General features: G+C 45.1%; 1 protein-coding gene across 12 annotated transcripts in view; it reads right to left on the bottom strand.

Annotated features, from left to right (window-relative positions):
* The window catches only part of TRIM2 (tripartite motif containing 2), a 163,924-nt gene that overhangs the window by 94,199 nt on the left and 55,952 nt on the right, over positions 1-13,773 (bottom strand). For 2 of the 12 annotated variants that reach the window (XM_086704076.1, XM_086704073.1), the window contains exon 1: positions 6,396-6,950. The exons of 8 other annotated variants lie outside the window; for them this stretch is intronic. The gene's annotated coding sequence lies outside the window, so the exon portion shown is untranslated. Of the gene's footprint in view, positions 1-6,395; positions 6,951-13,773 lie in introns of those variants that run through there. 2 more of the 12 variants (XM_025921391.2, XM_086704071.1) reach the window with 1 other exon arrangement.

The following is a 13,773-nucleotide window of genomic DNA, read 5'->3' on the forward strand; positions in this document are numbered from 1 at the left end:
TGCTCTCCCAAAATAAATAAAATTTAAAAAAAATTCAGAACTTTTGTTTAAGCAAAACAATGTATGTGGACTAGAAGTAAAATCTTTGTAGAAGAAATCCTTGAGTCAGGGCGGGGCGCCTGGGTGGCTCAGTCGGTTGAGCATCCGACTTCAGCTCAGGTCATGATCTCACTGTACGGGGGTTCAAGCTCCGTGTTGGCTCTGTGCTGACAGCTCAGAGCCTGGAGCCTGCTTTGGATACTATGTCTCCTTCTCTCTCTGCCCCTCCCCCGCCCTCTCAAAAATAAACATTAAAAAGAAAAAACTTCAGAAGAAATCCTTGAGAAATCTGTTTTTTTCTTTAAATGAGACTGTGTTAAAAATGAATAAAACGGGGCACCTGGGTGGCTCAGCCAGTTAAGTATCTGACTATTGGTTTTGGCCCAGGTCATGATCTCAGGGTTCCTGAGTTCGAGCCTCACGTCAGGCTCTGCACTTACAGTGCGGAGCCTGCTTGGGATTCTCTCTTCCTCTCCCTCTGTCCCTCCCCCATTCATGCTCTCTGACTTGCTCTAAATAAATTAACTTTAAAAAAGTGAATAAAACATACATTCCTCTGTGGGATCTGTAGCTGAAGTGGAGATATTAGAGTAAATGTCACAAGAAAAAGGGGCACTTTGGGCAGGGCCTCCATTCCCTTCACTCCCACCTCTTCCCTTTCCACACTTCTAAATGTCTCATGTTGTTTTCATGGGTGGTTTGGCAGCTTTGCGTGGGTTTTAGCCTTCAGGCATCAATTATTTTGTTCTTTAGGTTTCTGGATTGAGACGTTTGTGGAGGAAAGGGATGAAGGAGACTCAAAGGGTAATTGCTACTTAATGGCCGAAAACAGTGAAAAATCGCAAAAAGAGTGCCGTTAGCCTCTGCTCATCCTTCCTCTAAGCAAATAGCACCCACCACACCTCATCATGCAACATGACCGTGTGGCCTCCGTGTGACCGGGGACAAAAGACAGGACTTCCTATTTAAGGCTCATTTGCTGTAGAGTGTGTGGCACAACAGACTGATGAAGTATTGCTTCTCCAAATGGAAAGAGCGTTGTAAAAACAGAATTCTTCTTAATGGTACTGGGAATCTGGAGACCACATTCTATAACAACTAAATTTGGTTTTGATCAGTGTCTTCATTATTGGCTGAGAGAGGACAAAGGCCCCTAATTTTTGCCATCTGTTTTCTGCAGCTATTGAGACACAAACATTCAGCCCATTTGAGTGCCTTTTTATCCGCTTTTCCCTGGGTGACCTCTGATTGGCCACGCTAAATAAGGGGGGTAGCCAAGAAATGCTAGCATTTCATTAGAGATTCACTTCTATAATCTTCTCCTTTGACTACAATAGCAATTATTTTGCCTTTCATAAGCAGAGTCCAATGCATGGAGTAAGTGAAGGAAACCCTGGATGGATGCTGACCAGGAAAGGGGAGAAAGCTGGCCCAAATTTGCAAGGAAACAATTCACTCACCAACATTGACAAGATGACTATGCACAGTGGTAGCCTGTGCTGTTGCTAAGGCAAATTGTACCACTGATTTTGAATTACAAAAAAACTTCCAGTTATAAAATAATTAAGTCACAGAGATGAAAAATACAGCAAAAAAGTATCTGGCTGACCCCAAGCTCCCCTTCTTTTAAGTATCCTGCAAGTTCCTGCCTTTTTTCCCCCTCCGCCCCACTCCTCATGCTTCTAGTTCACTATATGAATTCCCAGAAGAATCGCAACTAAGGGAGACTGCCCAGCTACAAAGATAGACCTGTACCCTCCCATTGTGTCCAGCAGTTCAGGATACACAGGCAAGCTAACAAGATGCAAATCCCATTCAATGTGGCTAATGCCTTTTTTTTTTATCCCTTAGCAAAGACCCAGAGAACTCATTCTTTTAGGCAGTTTTATAATATAGCTTTGACACCACTGTTGAATGTGTAACCCTAATTTAAATAAATCGCATGTGGTTAGCAAAGAGACAGTTCTGTCTTTGTTTAGTCTGAGAGGCCATGTTCATGATTAAAGAGGCCTGATCTCATGTTCTTGAGCGAAGCTCAAAGATATCTATCACTTACCCTCCAGGAATGCCCCCCTTGCGGGTCATTTTGGTGCTAGCCTGGTCCCTACTAAACTGCTCGGTATTTAGGGAAGAAATGCTACAGGAACAGAGCCATGCGTCAAATAGGAGTCTTGGAATTACGTAACAAGTGTCACTTTGCCCAGGTTGTATTGAAAGAGGTAAGAACACAACTTTCTCTGCTTAAGGAAACAAATCTCATGTCATGGTGAGGGGCCATCGTGAGTCTCTCAGGAAGCTGAACGACGTAAAAGGGTTCTCCCACAGCCTTAACTATAGTCACTGATTTAAATTTTTTTTTTCAACGTTTTTTATTTATTTTTGGGACAGAGAGAGACAGAGCATGAACGGGGGAGGGGCAGAGAGAGAGGGAGACACAGAATCAGAAACAGGCTCCAGGCTCTGAGCCATCAGCCCAGAGCCCGACGCGGGGCTCGAACTCACGGACCGCGAGATAGTGACCTGGCTGAAGTCGGACGCTTAACCGACTGCGCCACCCAGGCGCCCCTATAGTCACTGATTTAAACCAAATCCTGCTTTTCCAGGTGAGGAAATAAGTGAACAGGCGGGAGGAGAATGCACGCTAATGTCTAAAGTTATCACCAAGGCTTGAAATTTTTTCCAAGGTGTATGCTCTGCCTTTTACTAGATTGTACCTTTCAGATCAAAAAGCAGGGGGTTTGTAACATAATACTTGTTCAATAATCCCGCAGGCTGACAGACCGTGCTTGAAAACATCTTTCCTTTCTTCTACCTGCTTGAACAGAATAATCTGAAACAAAAATGGGTCTTGTCCTTCACATTTTTGGTCAGATGCCATTTCTCTCTTTTCAGGGGTCTTAATCTGAAAGATTTTCCATTTAGTTTACATCCTGGTCCTCAAAATCATCATCCTTGAAGGTCAGGAATGAGAGTCCTAAAATGCTGGCCCTTACCCTAATGGGAGATAAGCAGGTCAGCAAGACTTCATGCGTCTCTTGATATTTTGGTTTAAATCAGTCACTATACTTAAACTAAACAAGATAGCCCTCAAACAGCAGACATTCTGAAACTTGGAAAACATTTGCAATAAGGAGATAGTGATTTAAAAGGCTAATCATCCTCCAAAATTCCACCTGCCTCCACCATATTTCTACAAACTGCACCACTTCCAGAACTCTGCAGTCTTAGGTTGCTTCCTTCTACTGCAGTTAAGGGAGAAGTAAACTCATATCTACAGCTTGTATCGGAGCACTTCTAAACTTTCATAAGTTAATAAAGATGCTGACAGACACAGTGTTTTTATCCTTGTTTGACTCAAGGATACATCCTCATCTTCCTGGCCAGCCCCTCTGCCTAAATAAATTTCACCCCGACATCCAGTATGTTAAGAAAAAGAAGAATGTAGTGAAAATTCCAGGGAGAAGGTATTTCTGTTCAAGGATTAAGATGAGATACACAGACAGGATATGCAAAAATAGTCATTTTACACAGGAAAGGGCCAGCATTTGTGTGACAAAATATCTGCCAATGAAAGCTCCGTTTCTGAGGTTGAATTTCCACTAAACTCTGAAAAAACACATAAAAGCTGAGCGGCTAGATAACAGTGGCTCAGTGTCACTAGATTTACTCCCCTTAATTTCCCCTCGACTTGCTTATCTCAAAGGTTGCACTTGTCAGTTCTCCTAAGACCAAATTCTATCCATATCAAAGACCTCCTATTGTCTTCCAGAGAAAATAATGAATTAAACCCACAGACTTGCAGGGGCTTATTTAGATCTTGCAACTGGCAGATCAGTCTTAAGGTCTAAAATATACAAGGGTACAAAAAATAACATTGATAATGGAGTATGATAATACCTCAGCCTTGACTCAAGGCTTTTAAGATAACACTCTCAGGCTTCTCCAACAGACATCCAGGAATATATTTTCTCATAAAACTCAAAAGAAAACTGTCATTGTTCCTACCCGCATCATTAGCAGCAGCATCAAAAGTGTTTCGCCAGTACCTGCCAGCATAAACTTTTAGAGCCTGAACAAATCAAGCTAAAATTGTCTTGGGGTAATTTATAATCCAAGATGGATCTGGTATAAACCAAGCAGTGTCATGGTTAGTGGAGTGGTGAGACGGGAAAGTTCTGATAATGTTATCTCCTCGGGATTGCAGGAGAGCAGTTTCAAAGCTTCCTTGGGCATGACTGTATTACCCAATTGGTTTATCTCCACTGACCAGGCAAATTTCTCACCAAGCAGCACTTGGAGAGTAGTGAATTAAAGCTGCTCTGAAAAGGCCAAGTAAACAGATCACTCCTGAGCCCCAAGGTGAATAGCCAGCTCTTTCTAGAGTAATTAGTGGACAGAAATTCAAAGGACAGAATTCAACCGAAGGGCAGAGTCTATGTTGTTAAATCTCAAAAAGACTCCCTATCCCATTTATATTCAGTGTCTTATGAGAAGTTCCTTCCACTTGCATTCCAGTATGAAGCAGAAATAACAAGCTGACCAGACAATCAGGAAACTATGCAAGTCAACATTAAAATGATAATGCAAGAAAAAAAATTCAAGTTATAGATGCCATGTTTACTTTTGAAAGACACAATGGAATTTCCAATGGAGGCTTTGGTCGGCAGAATTTTCCAGGACAATAAAGACAGGATTTGGGGAAATTAGAGAATACTGATAAGGAACGATGTCATCTAAACAAACTTTTGACACTGAAAGGTAATGATATCCTAGATCCAAAATAGATCCAAATATATATCCTAGATCCAAAATGATCCAAAATAGAGTCATGGTATGTCCCTAAAAGGAAGTGTAAAAAAGGGAGAAAGAAAAGCGAGAGTACAGGGAAAAGACAGTGCATCTATGAGGGTGAGTGAGATCTGGTGGTTAACCCTGCACCTAGTCCTGAATAGGACTGAATAACTTCACCATGAAGACACTTCATTGGTATAGGTGGCCTCGCCCAACTCAGCCAAATCCGTATTTACCTTAAGGGAGGAGAGCAGCAGAGGTTTTCTCGGTTTTGCTTTAATTGATCCTTCATTGCTAAATGTACCTAAATCAGCAGAGGAAGGAAACATAATGTGCGTCTCAAAGAATTCAATCAAATACTTTGCTTCCTTGGTTAAGGTTGTGGTAGTCAAAGTGTTCTGAATCATTCCTGCTCTTTTGTCTCTTTCAGCTGAAGGGCAGGTACTACATCTGCCAAGGATGAAATCAGGTGGAAGTCTGAAACTAGAGGTCAAGTAGAGCCGGGAGGTAGTGAACCCAGCACAGTCCTTCCTCCCATCCCTTGGTAAAGGAACCCGGAAATACAAGTTGTCACGCATCAATCGCATAACCACATTCTAAAATATTGATGAAAAAGTTAACCTCCATTTTTATGGGCTAAAAATTGTCTCATGGAAAAAAGCATTGGTGTTCATAGTTCACAAGAACAATGCCTCTTGCCCTGGCGGCTAACCTAATCTTTGGATGTCTGGAATTCAAAGGGCTTTAAAATTAACTATGTAAAAGGGATTTGAATCTAAAGCTGTCTCTGTTTCCTAATTTAAAGCTGGCGATTTCGGCGGGGTTGGGGGTGGGTGGGTGTGGGGAAGTGGAGAAGTAAAGATGCTACCAGTTGCTCTCTGGGGTTGGATTACAGGTGGGACAAATTTGGGGTTCACAGAATGCTTTGGATCTGACAGGCGTTTCATGCGACAAACCTTTCTCCCCACCCAGATTTGTCAGCAGTATGCAATTTTCAACATGGGGCAGGTGTTTTCAAAATAAATAATATCCATCAAAAAGAGCCCCGCAAACCCTCAAAAATCAACAACTCCCTCCTCTAATAAGCTAGAACTGTAGTATGAACTTGGGCAGCATGGAAACTAATTAGAAGGAAATCTGTTTGAGCAGATGGTTTTATGAAACGACCAAAATTGAAGAGAGGAAACCCATCTTTTTACATTTATCAAAGCTACTCTTTTTAAAATATCCACTTTTCCCTTCGGTGCAAAACGACTTTACTTCCGAAGCTTTGCGCAAGTACCGCAGGCACGGCAGAGGGGCCCGATCCCGCGGGGGACCTCGGCCAGCCCAGCCTGGGTGCGACGCCGCGTCCAGGCTTAGCACTTCCGCAGCCCGCGCAGACAGCGCCTGCCGCCTCGCGTTCCCACCAGCGCCGGCTCCCGGCGGGTATCTGAGCACCGCTGCCAGGATCCGGAAGCGGATCCGCTGTAAGCTGCCCACACCGCCGTCCGCTCGGACCTGGCCCGGGTCGGAAGGTTCCAGGTGGGCCGAATCGGGCTGCCCCAGCCCCCGCGCTCACTTACTGCCAGTCGGCGACTCGCTCGGCGGAGAAGTGGTGCGCTGGCGGGAGGCGGCGCGCGGCGGCTCCGCCTCCGGCCGGGCTGCGGCCCCCGCCAGGGCCGGGGTTTGCTCGCGCACCGCCCCGGCGGCGGCGGCGGCGCGGGCGACCCAGGCGGGCGCGCTCCCCCGCGCTCGCTCGCGCTGTTTGCAGCCGCGGTCCTGCCTCGGGGCGGTATCTGAAGGAGGGGCTGCTTCACCCGCCGATGTTGCGCGAGCGCCGGGCTGAAGTGTCAGAGACAGACAAGCGTGGGGAAAGCTGCCTCCCCGCTGGGTTCTGGAGGCCCTCAACTCGGTGTCCCCGGTTCCAAGACGCTCTCTGGTTGGTCATTTCCATTCTGTGCTCAGGCGCAGAGCAGAGAGACATCTGTTTTCCATAAGCTCCGAGGCAGAGGCAAATCCTGGATTACGTGTTGCCCAGCCCTCGCAACATTCCCAGACCACGCGCGGCAGCTAATCCCCGCACAAAGAGCAAGAAAACAACACGCAAGTTGGTGCCCGGTTCCAGAAAGATTTCCCAGTGCGATGACTAAAGGCTCTCGCGCCCAGCCTCCGGGGAAGGGCCAATCGCAGCCCAGGAGGGCAGAAAAGGGGGGGTTGGCTGGGTTTGCGGGTCTACTCCGGCAAGCACGTCCTCCTTACCAGTCCTGTAAACACACATGCAAACTCTGTCCCTCCCGGGGAAATGGCTTTAGTTTCATGAGGCTGAAGAACCGAAAAGGGCCCGCCTCCATTACAGGACAGTTTATACTATTACAAGCGATCACAACTCCTGAATGTGAGAGAGGAAGAAATCTCTGCGTTTACTTTGGTAAATTCTGACAATGAGTCGACTATTACACAATCGCACTGACAATAATGAGAAATTATTGCTTCTTGGGGTCTTATCGTGTATTCTGTAAAATAGGTTGGGGTGGTATGAGAAGGAAAAAAGGATAAAATAGGCAGAGAGGGAAAGGATAGGACCTGAGGTCCCAGGTTAGGGAAAAACACGTATTTTGGAACAATGCTGGGAGTGTCTGCCCGTAGCTAACCTCCTCAGGCGTAAGGTTCCTCTTAAGAATGTAACAGACCCCACCTACTCCCCCTCAGGTTTCCCTCAGGAATTTGACAAAAGACCTCACTAAAAATTAAGCAGTAAACCATAAAACGTACGACCCACAAGGAATGATATGGCCATAGATCACCACTCATACAATGGAAATGAGCCAATCAGGAATGGACAGACAACCCAGCACTTAGAGTTATCCAGCCAGTAAGGGTAGAACCTGAGAAGGAATGAGGGGGAAGGGCGTGTGTGTGTGTGTGTGTGTGTGTGTGTGTATGTGTGTGTGTGTCACCGGGACCTTATAAAACAAGGACCCTTGCCTATAGTCGCAGGCATTCACTTTTGAATGTCCCCTCTCTGTAAAGAGAGGTTTCATACTATTCTTACTTTCTAATCTTATACCCTAATAAACTTTTCCTGCTGCTCATTGTGTCATTCTTCCAAGCAGTGTATTGAGGTAAAAACCCTGCAACAGTAAGAAGTCTCCCCCTCCCCCCCCCCCAATTTCCTTTGCTTCCTTCTAGAAACATTTGAGTGCCTCCCATATGCCAGGTGCTAGGCTGAGAATAGAAAGCTGGAAAAAGCCTGCAGTCTCTAAAGTACCTTACTACAGGGGGAGGGGAGAAGGAAGCAGGGCGGGGGGCGGGGGGGGGGGGATGCCGGGAGGCGAGGAAGAGACCATCAATTTCCTGGCATGTTGAAACTGCTATGATAGAATGTATGCCCTGAAGGTTACAGGAACATAGAAGCATGTTTTCAATCATGCTGGAAATCAAGGAAGGCTTCCCACAGGAGGCTGCATTTGGGTTTTGAAGACTGAGCAGGGATCAGGCAGGATGAAGAGAGGCAGGGGGAAGATATGAACTTCTGTATGGCTGCAGAAAGCAGGTGAGAGGAACAGAGGTGAGAGATGTGGTTATGGAGGCTCGCAAGGGGTCAGACCACAAAGGTCTCCTCTGCTAAGCTCTGGGATTTGACCTTTGAAAGCTATGGGAACCCTTATGTTTCAGAAAGATTGCTGAGAAAGACATATGGAAGGAAGAGAGCCCAGGAAGGGATGGGAAGAGGGTGGAGTTGGGCTGGGATAGATGGGAAGGACTCCAAAGATGGGAGAGAGGTGAAACCTTTAGGATATCATGCCTGGAAACAGGCAGGGGAGTGCAGCTGTGGGCTATCACCCAGGTTCTGACATGCCCACCAGGGTGGATGGAGAGTACCATCTGCCAGGTCAGAGAAATGAGGGAGGAGGAACAAGTGGGAGACTGATGAGTTGAGTTTAGACAAGCTGACTCTGTGGTTTCTGTAGGATATCCAAATGCGAATATCCGAGCAGGCATTCAGCCCCAGGGATCTGTAAGGTATTTGGGGTGTTATGGGCTAGCAATACAAACGAGACAGTTGTCCACCTATAAGTAAAAGGTAAATAGAGGAATGAAATTCACCTCATTTTCTAGGACTGCCATAACAAAGTACCACAGACTGAGTGGCTTCAACAACTGAAATTTACCGTCTCATGCTTCTGGGGGCTAGATACCCAACAGGACGATGCTCCCTCAGACACTGTGAAGCAAGGATCTGTTCCGGGACTCTACTTCACTTCTGGTAGTTCCTTGGCTTGTGGCTGCATAACTCCAGTCTTCACATGGCATTGTCCCTGCGTGAGGGTGTCTAAGTTTCCCCCTTTCTGTAAGGACATGTCAGTCATATGACATCATTCTGTCAGGACATCAGTCTGTCAGGACCCACCCTAACATTCTGAGATCAGTGATGGTTAGGACTTCAATGTATGAATTTCAGGGGGATAATTTAATCTATCACATTCACACTATTTGGATTGAGTTATTAAGAGCAGGATTGGGGGGCACCTGGGTGGCTCAGTCAGTTAAGTGCCCGACTTCGGCTCAGGTATTGATCTCACAGCTCTTGACTTCAAGCCCCACATCGGGCTCTGGGCTGACTGCTGGGAGCCTGGAGCCTGCTTCGGATTCTGTGTCTCTCTCTCTCTGCTCCTCCCCGACTTGTGCTCTCTCTCTCTCTCTCTCTTTCAAAAATAAATAAACATTAAAAAAAAAGAGGGCTGAACGTGTTGATGAGGAGAAATATCAGCTTTCAGCGCAAAGAGAACAGCTCTGAACAGTAACAGAGAAAACCGATTAGAAAGGTACGTGAGGGATGGCCCACACACATGGAAGAGAAGTGTTTTTAAAAGGACTGATTAACATCGCCAAATGCTTAAAAAGCCAGGAAAGATAAAGCTAGAAATTGCCCATTGCCTTTGGCATTATTGCAGTCGTTGGACCAAATGGTCAGACTGGTAGACGAACATCAAAGGACCCACTTAACTCTAACATCTTATGACCGTAAAACCATTGTCTGAGCAAACCCATTGAGAGAAGCCTGGTATAGTGGACATCTGTTTGAGTCATGCCTTCCATGCACAACCCACTTTCTCAGCCTCCCTTGCAGGTAGGGCTTGAAACTGTGATGTAGGCTCTGGCAATTGTATGGATAGACATTAGACTTCAGTTGGGATGAGGCAGTAGGAGAAAACAGACCCCAAAGAAGCCATTTTCAGTGGTAGAACCTGGTAGAGACATATGGACCCTCAGGGCCAGCAGGGGGCAAAGGTCCACTAGACAGTTTGCAGTGGCCATGGTCACAGCAGAACCAAGGCTCATTCGGGAACCCTCTGGTGGTATAATTTAGGCATTATTCTTTGCTGAGTAGCCTCCAAGCCTGATTCTCTAGATTTCCTGGAGATTCTCTGAGCCACTTAATATTCTTCTTTTTTAGTAGAAGAGCTTTATTGAGATAGAATTTACATACTAAAATTCAGCTATTTAAGTGTACAATTCAGTGGTTTTTAGTCTGTTCACAAAGTTGTGCAACCATCACCACCATCTGCTCCAGAACATTTTCATCACCCCAGAAAGTAATCTCATATAGACAAGTGGTCACTCCCCATTCCACCCTCCTCTAGGTCCCTGGTGACCACTAATTCACTTTCTATCTCTATGGATTTGCTTATTCTGACATTTTATATAAACGGAATCCTAGGGGGGGGGCGCCTGGGTGACTCAGTCGGTTGAGCGGCCGACTTCAGCTCAGGTCACGATCTCGTGGTCCGTGAGTTCGAGCCCCGCGTCGGGCTCTGGGCTGATGGCTCAGAGCCTGGAGCCTGCTTCCGATTCTGTGTCTCCCTCTCTCTCTGCCCCTCCCCCATTCATGCTCTGTCTCTCTCTGTCTCAAAAAAAAAAAAAAAAAAAAAGTTAAACGGAATCCTAGGGGCGCCTGGGTGGCTCAGTCGGTTGAGCAGCCCACTTCAGCTCACGTCATGATCTCACAGTTCATGAGTTCGAGCCCCACGTCGGGCTCTGTGCTGACAGCTCAGAGTCTGAAGCCTGCTTCGGATTCTGTGTCTCCCTCTGTCTCTGCCCCTCCCCCACTCGAACTTGGTGTCTCTCTCTCAAAAAAAAATTAAAATAAATAAATAAATGGAATCCTATAATTTGTAGCCTTTTGTGTTTGACTTCTTTCACTTAGCAAATTTTCAAGGATTATCCATATTGCACCATGTACCAGTAATTCATTCCTTTTTATGGCCAAATAATATTCCATGGCACAACCACACCACATTTTGTTTATCCATTCATCATTTGATGGACATGTGGTTTGTTTCCACTCTCCAGCTAGTACGACTATGGCTGCTATGAACATTTGCGTACAATTTTTTGTTTGGACACATATTTTCTCTTGGATATATATCTAAGAGTAGAATTATGGGGTCATTGGAAGTTCTATGTTTAATATTTTGAGGAACTGCCAGACTATTTTCCAAATAAGTTACACCATTTCACATTACCACTAGTAATCTACGAGGGTTCCGATTTCCTAGTGGGTGTGAAGTGGTATTCATTGTGGTTTAGATTGCATTTCCCTAATGACTAATAATGTCCCGTATCTTTTCGTGTATTTATTGGCCATTTGTGTATCTTTTTTGAGGATATATCCATGAAAATCTTTTGCACATGTTTAAAAAAAATAATTTTAAAAATTGTAGTTAGGGGCGCCTGGGTGGCTCAGTCGGTTGAGTGTCCGACTTCGGCTCAGGTCATGATCTCGTGGTCTGTGAGTTCAAGCCCCGCATCAGGCTCTGTGCTGACAGCACAGAATTTAGCTGACAGCACATAACATAGAATTTACCATTTTAACCATCTTTATGTGTGCAGTGACATTACATAATTCACATTGTTGCATAACCATCATTCTTTCCCCATTTTTAATTGTCTTTTAAAATTTATTTTTTGGGGCACCTGGGTGGCTCAGTCAGTTAAGCATCCGACTTTGGCTCAGATCATGATCTCGCAATTCATGGGTTTGAGCCCTGTGTCGTGCTTGGTGCTGACAGTTCAGAGCCTGGAGCCTGCTTTGGATTCTGTGTCTCCCTCTCTCTGTCCCTCCCTCACTCGCACTCTGTCTCTCTCTCTCTCCCTCAAAAATAAATAAACATTAAACAATTTTTTAAAATGTATCTTTTATTATCGAACTTTAATATTCTGGATTCAAGTCCTTAATCAGATATATGATTTGAAAATATGTTTTTTTTTTTCTGTAGGTTGTCCTTTCACTTTCTTGATACTATCCTAATGTTTTTTAATAAGCTCCTTTTATGGTCAAACTAACTAGAGTAGTTTCTGTTGTCAGTAGCTAAGAACAGTGGCAGATGCAGTGAGTTCTATTAAATACAGTCCTTTACTGGGGCGCCTGGGTGGCGCAGTCGGTTAAGCGTCTCGCGGTCCGTGAGTTCGAGCCCCGCGTCGGGCTCTGGGCTGATGGCTCGGAGCCTGGAGCCTGTTTCCGATTCTGTGTCTCCCTCTCTCTCTGCCCCTCCCCCGTTCATGCTCTGTCTCTCTCTATCCCAAAAATAAATAAACGTTGAAAAAAAAATTAAATACAGTCCTTTACTTTTTTTTCTATAACAATCTCCCTCATTTCACATCTTGTATCCAATATTGCCTTCAAATTTTCGGTGCTTTTGTTTTTCCTAGAGCCTTTCTTATTCTATGTGAATCCCACCCACCCACATTTTACATTTCCTAGGCACAGACCCAAAGTATCAATGGACACCACTAACATAGGTATAGCTACTAGCAGCCCTCCCAACGGTTCCCACCTCTCTCCAGTACTGACTCAGAACCTTGGGAGTCTTGGGCAACGTCCTCCTTGTCTCCAGACCTCTCTCACTCTACCCCTGCCTCTCTGTTACCCTGCCATCACCACGTGGGATCTTATGAATGAGATCAGTGTCCTATTTAATCTTTACATCATCCTCAGTGTCTGGGACAAGGCTTTGCAAAAACTTGGAGCACAATGTGTTAAATTGAATTGAATCTTGTGACTTATTTCCTTATTTTTTATTCTAAAATATTTATGCAATCCTTGATTTTAAACTCTTCTCTTAACGGCCACATTTGGAGGATTAGGGCCTAAAATTCGGTGTAGAACAAATTTATGGTGGTGTTCAGTTTATGACTGGAAGAATGGAATTCTTTTGGGAATTAATCTTCAGGAGTTTATGAAAGGTGAAGCTGACAGAGAAAGTTCTCAGGACCCAGAGAGGAGCAAAAGACTATTATTGGGGGTATCACAAGTCTAAGGTGAACCCATTTCCTGGCAGATATTTGTGGTAGATTAGGCTTCATGACTGCCACTGCTCAATTCTTTGAGTCTTCTTAGTTTTGTAGGCTTTCTTATCCCACCTCCTTGCTCCTGCACCTGTACATCAACCTGAAACTGTTCAGAGTAGGGGCTAACCAAAAGGCACCTGTCTGAAATAGCTGGAAAGGGCCTGTGTTCATTCAGTCATAAATCCAACTGATGTTTACTGAGCACACACACTTTATGCAAGGCACCTCCCTGGACACAAAAAGAAACGAGATTTATTTCCTGTAATAAGAAGTTGGATGGTGAATAGGGGGTCAAGACAAACACAATTAACTATAATCCAAAGCAGAATTAAAGAGGCACTGGGGCGCCTGGGTGGCTCAGTCGGTTAAGCAACCAACTCTTGCTTTCTGCTCAGGTCATGATCTCACAGCTTGTGGGATCAAGCCCCGCTTGGGTTCTGTGCTGTCAGCTTGGGATTCTCTCTCTCCCTCGCTCTCTGCCCCTTCCCCAACTCGCATGTGTGCAAGCACACATGTGCATGCTCTCTGTCTCTCTCTCTCTCAAAATAAATCAGTAAGTATTAAAAAAAAAAAAGCATAAAAAACTGTCTTGAGGATTCATGGGAAGAA

The sequence above is a fragment of the Puma concolor genome, chromosome B1, assembly GCF_028749965.1.
Source record: "Puma concolor isolate L17-30 chromosome B1, mPumCon1.1.hap2, whole genome shotgun sequence".
NCBI classification, from domain to species: domain Eukaryota; kingdom Metazoa; phylum Chordata; class Mammalia; order Carnivora; family Felidae; genus Puma; species Puma concolor.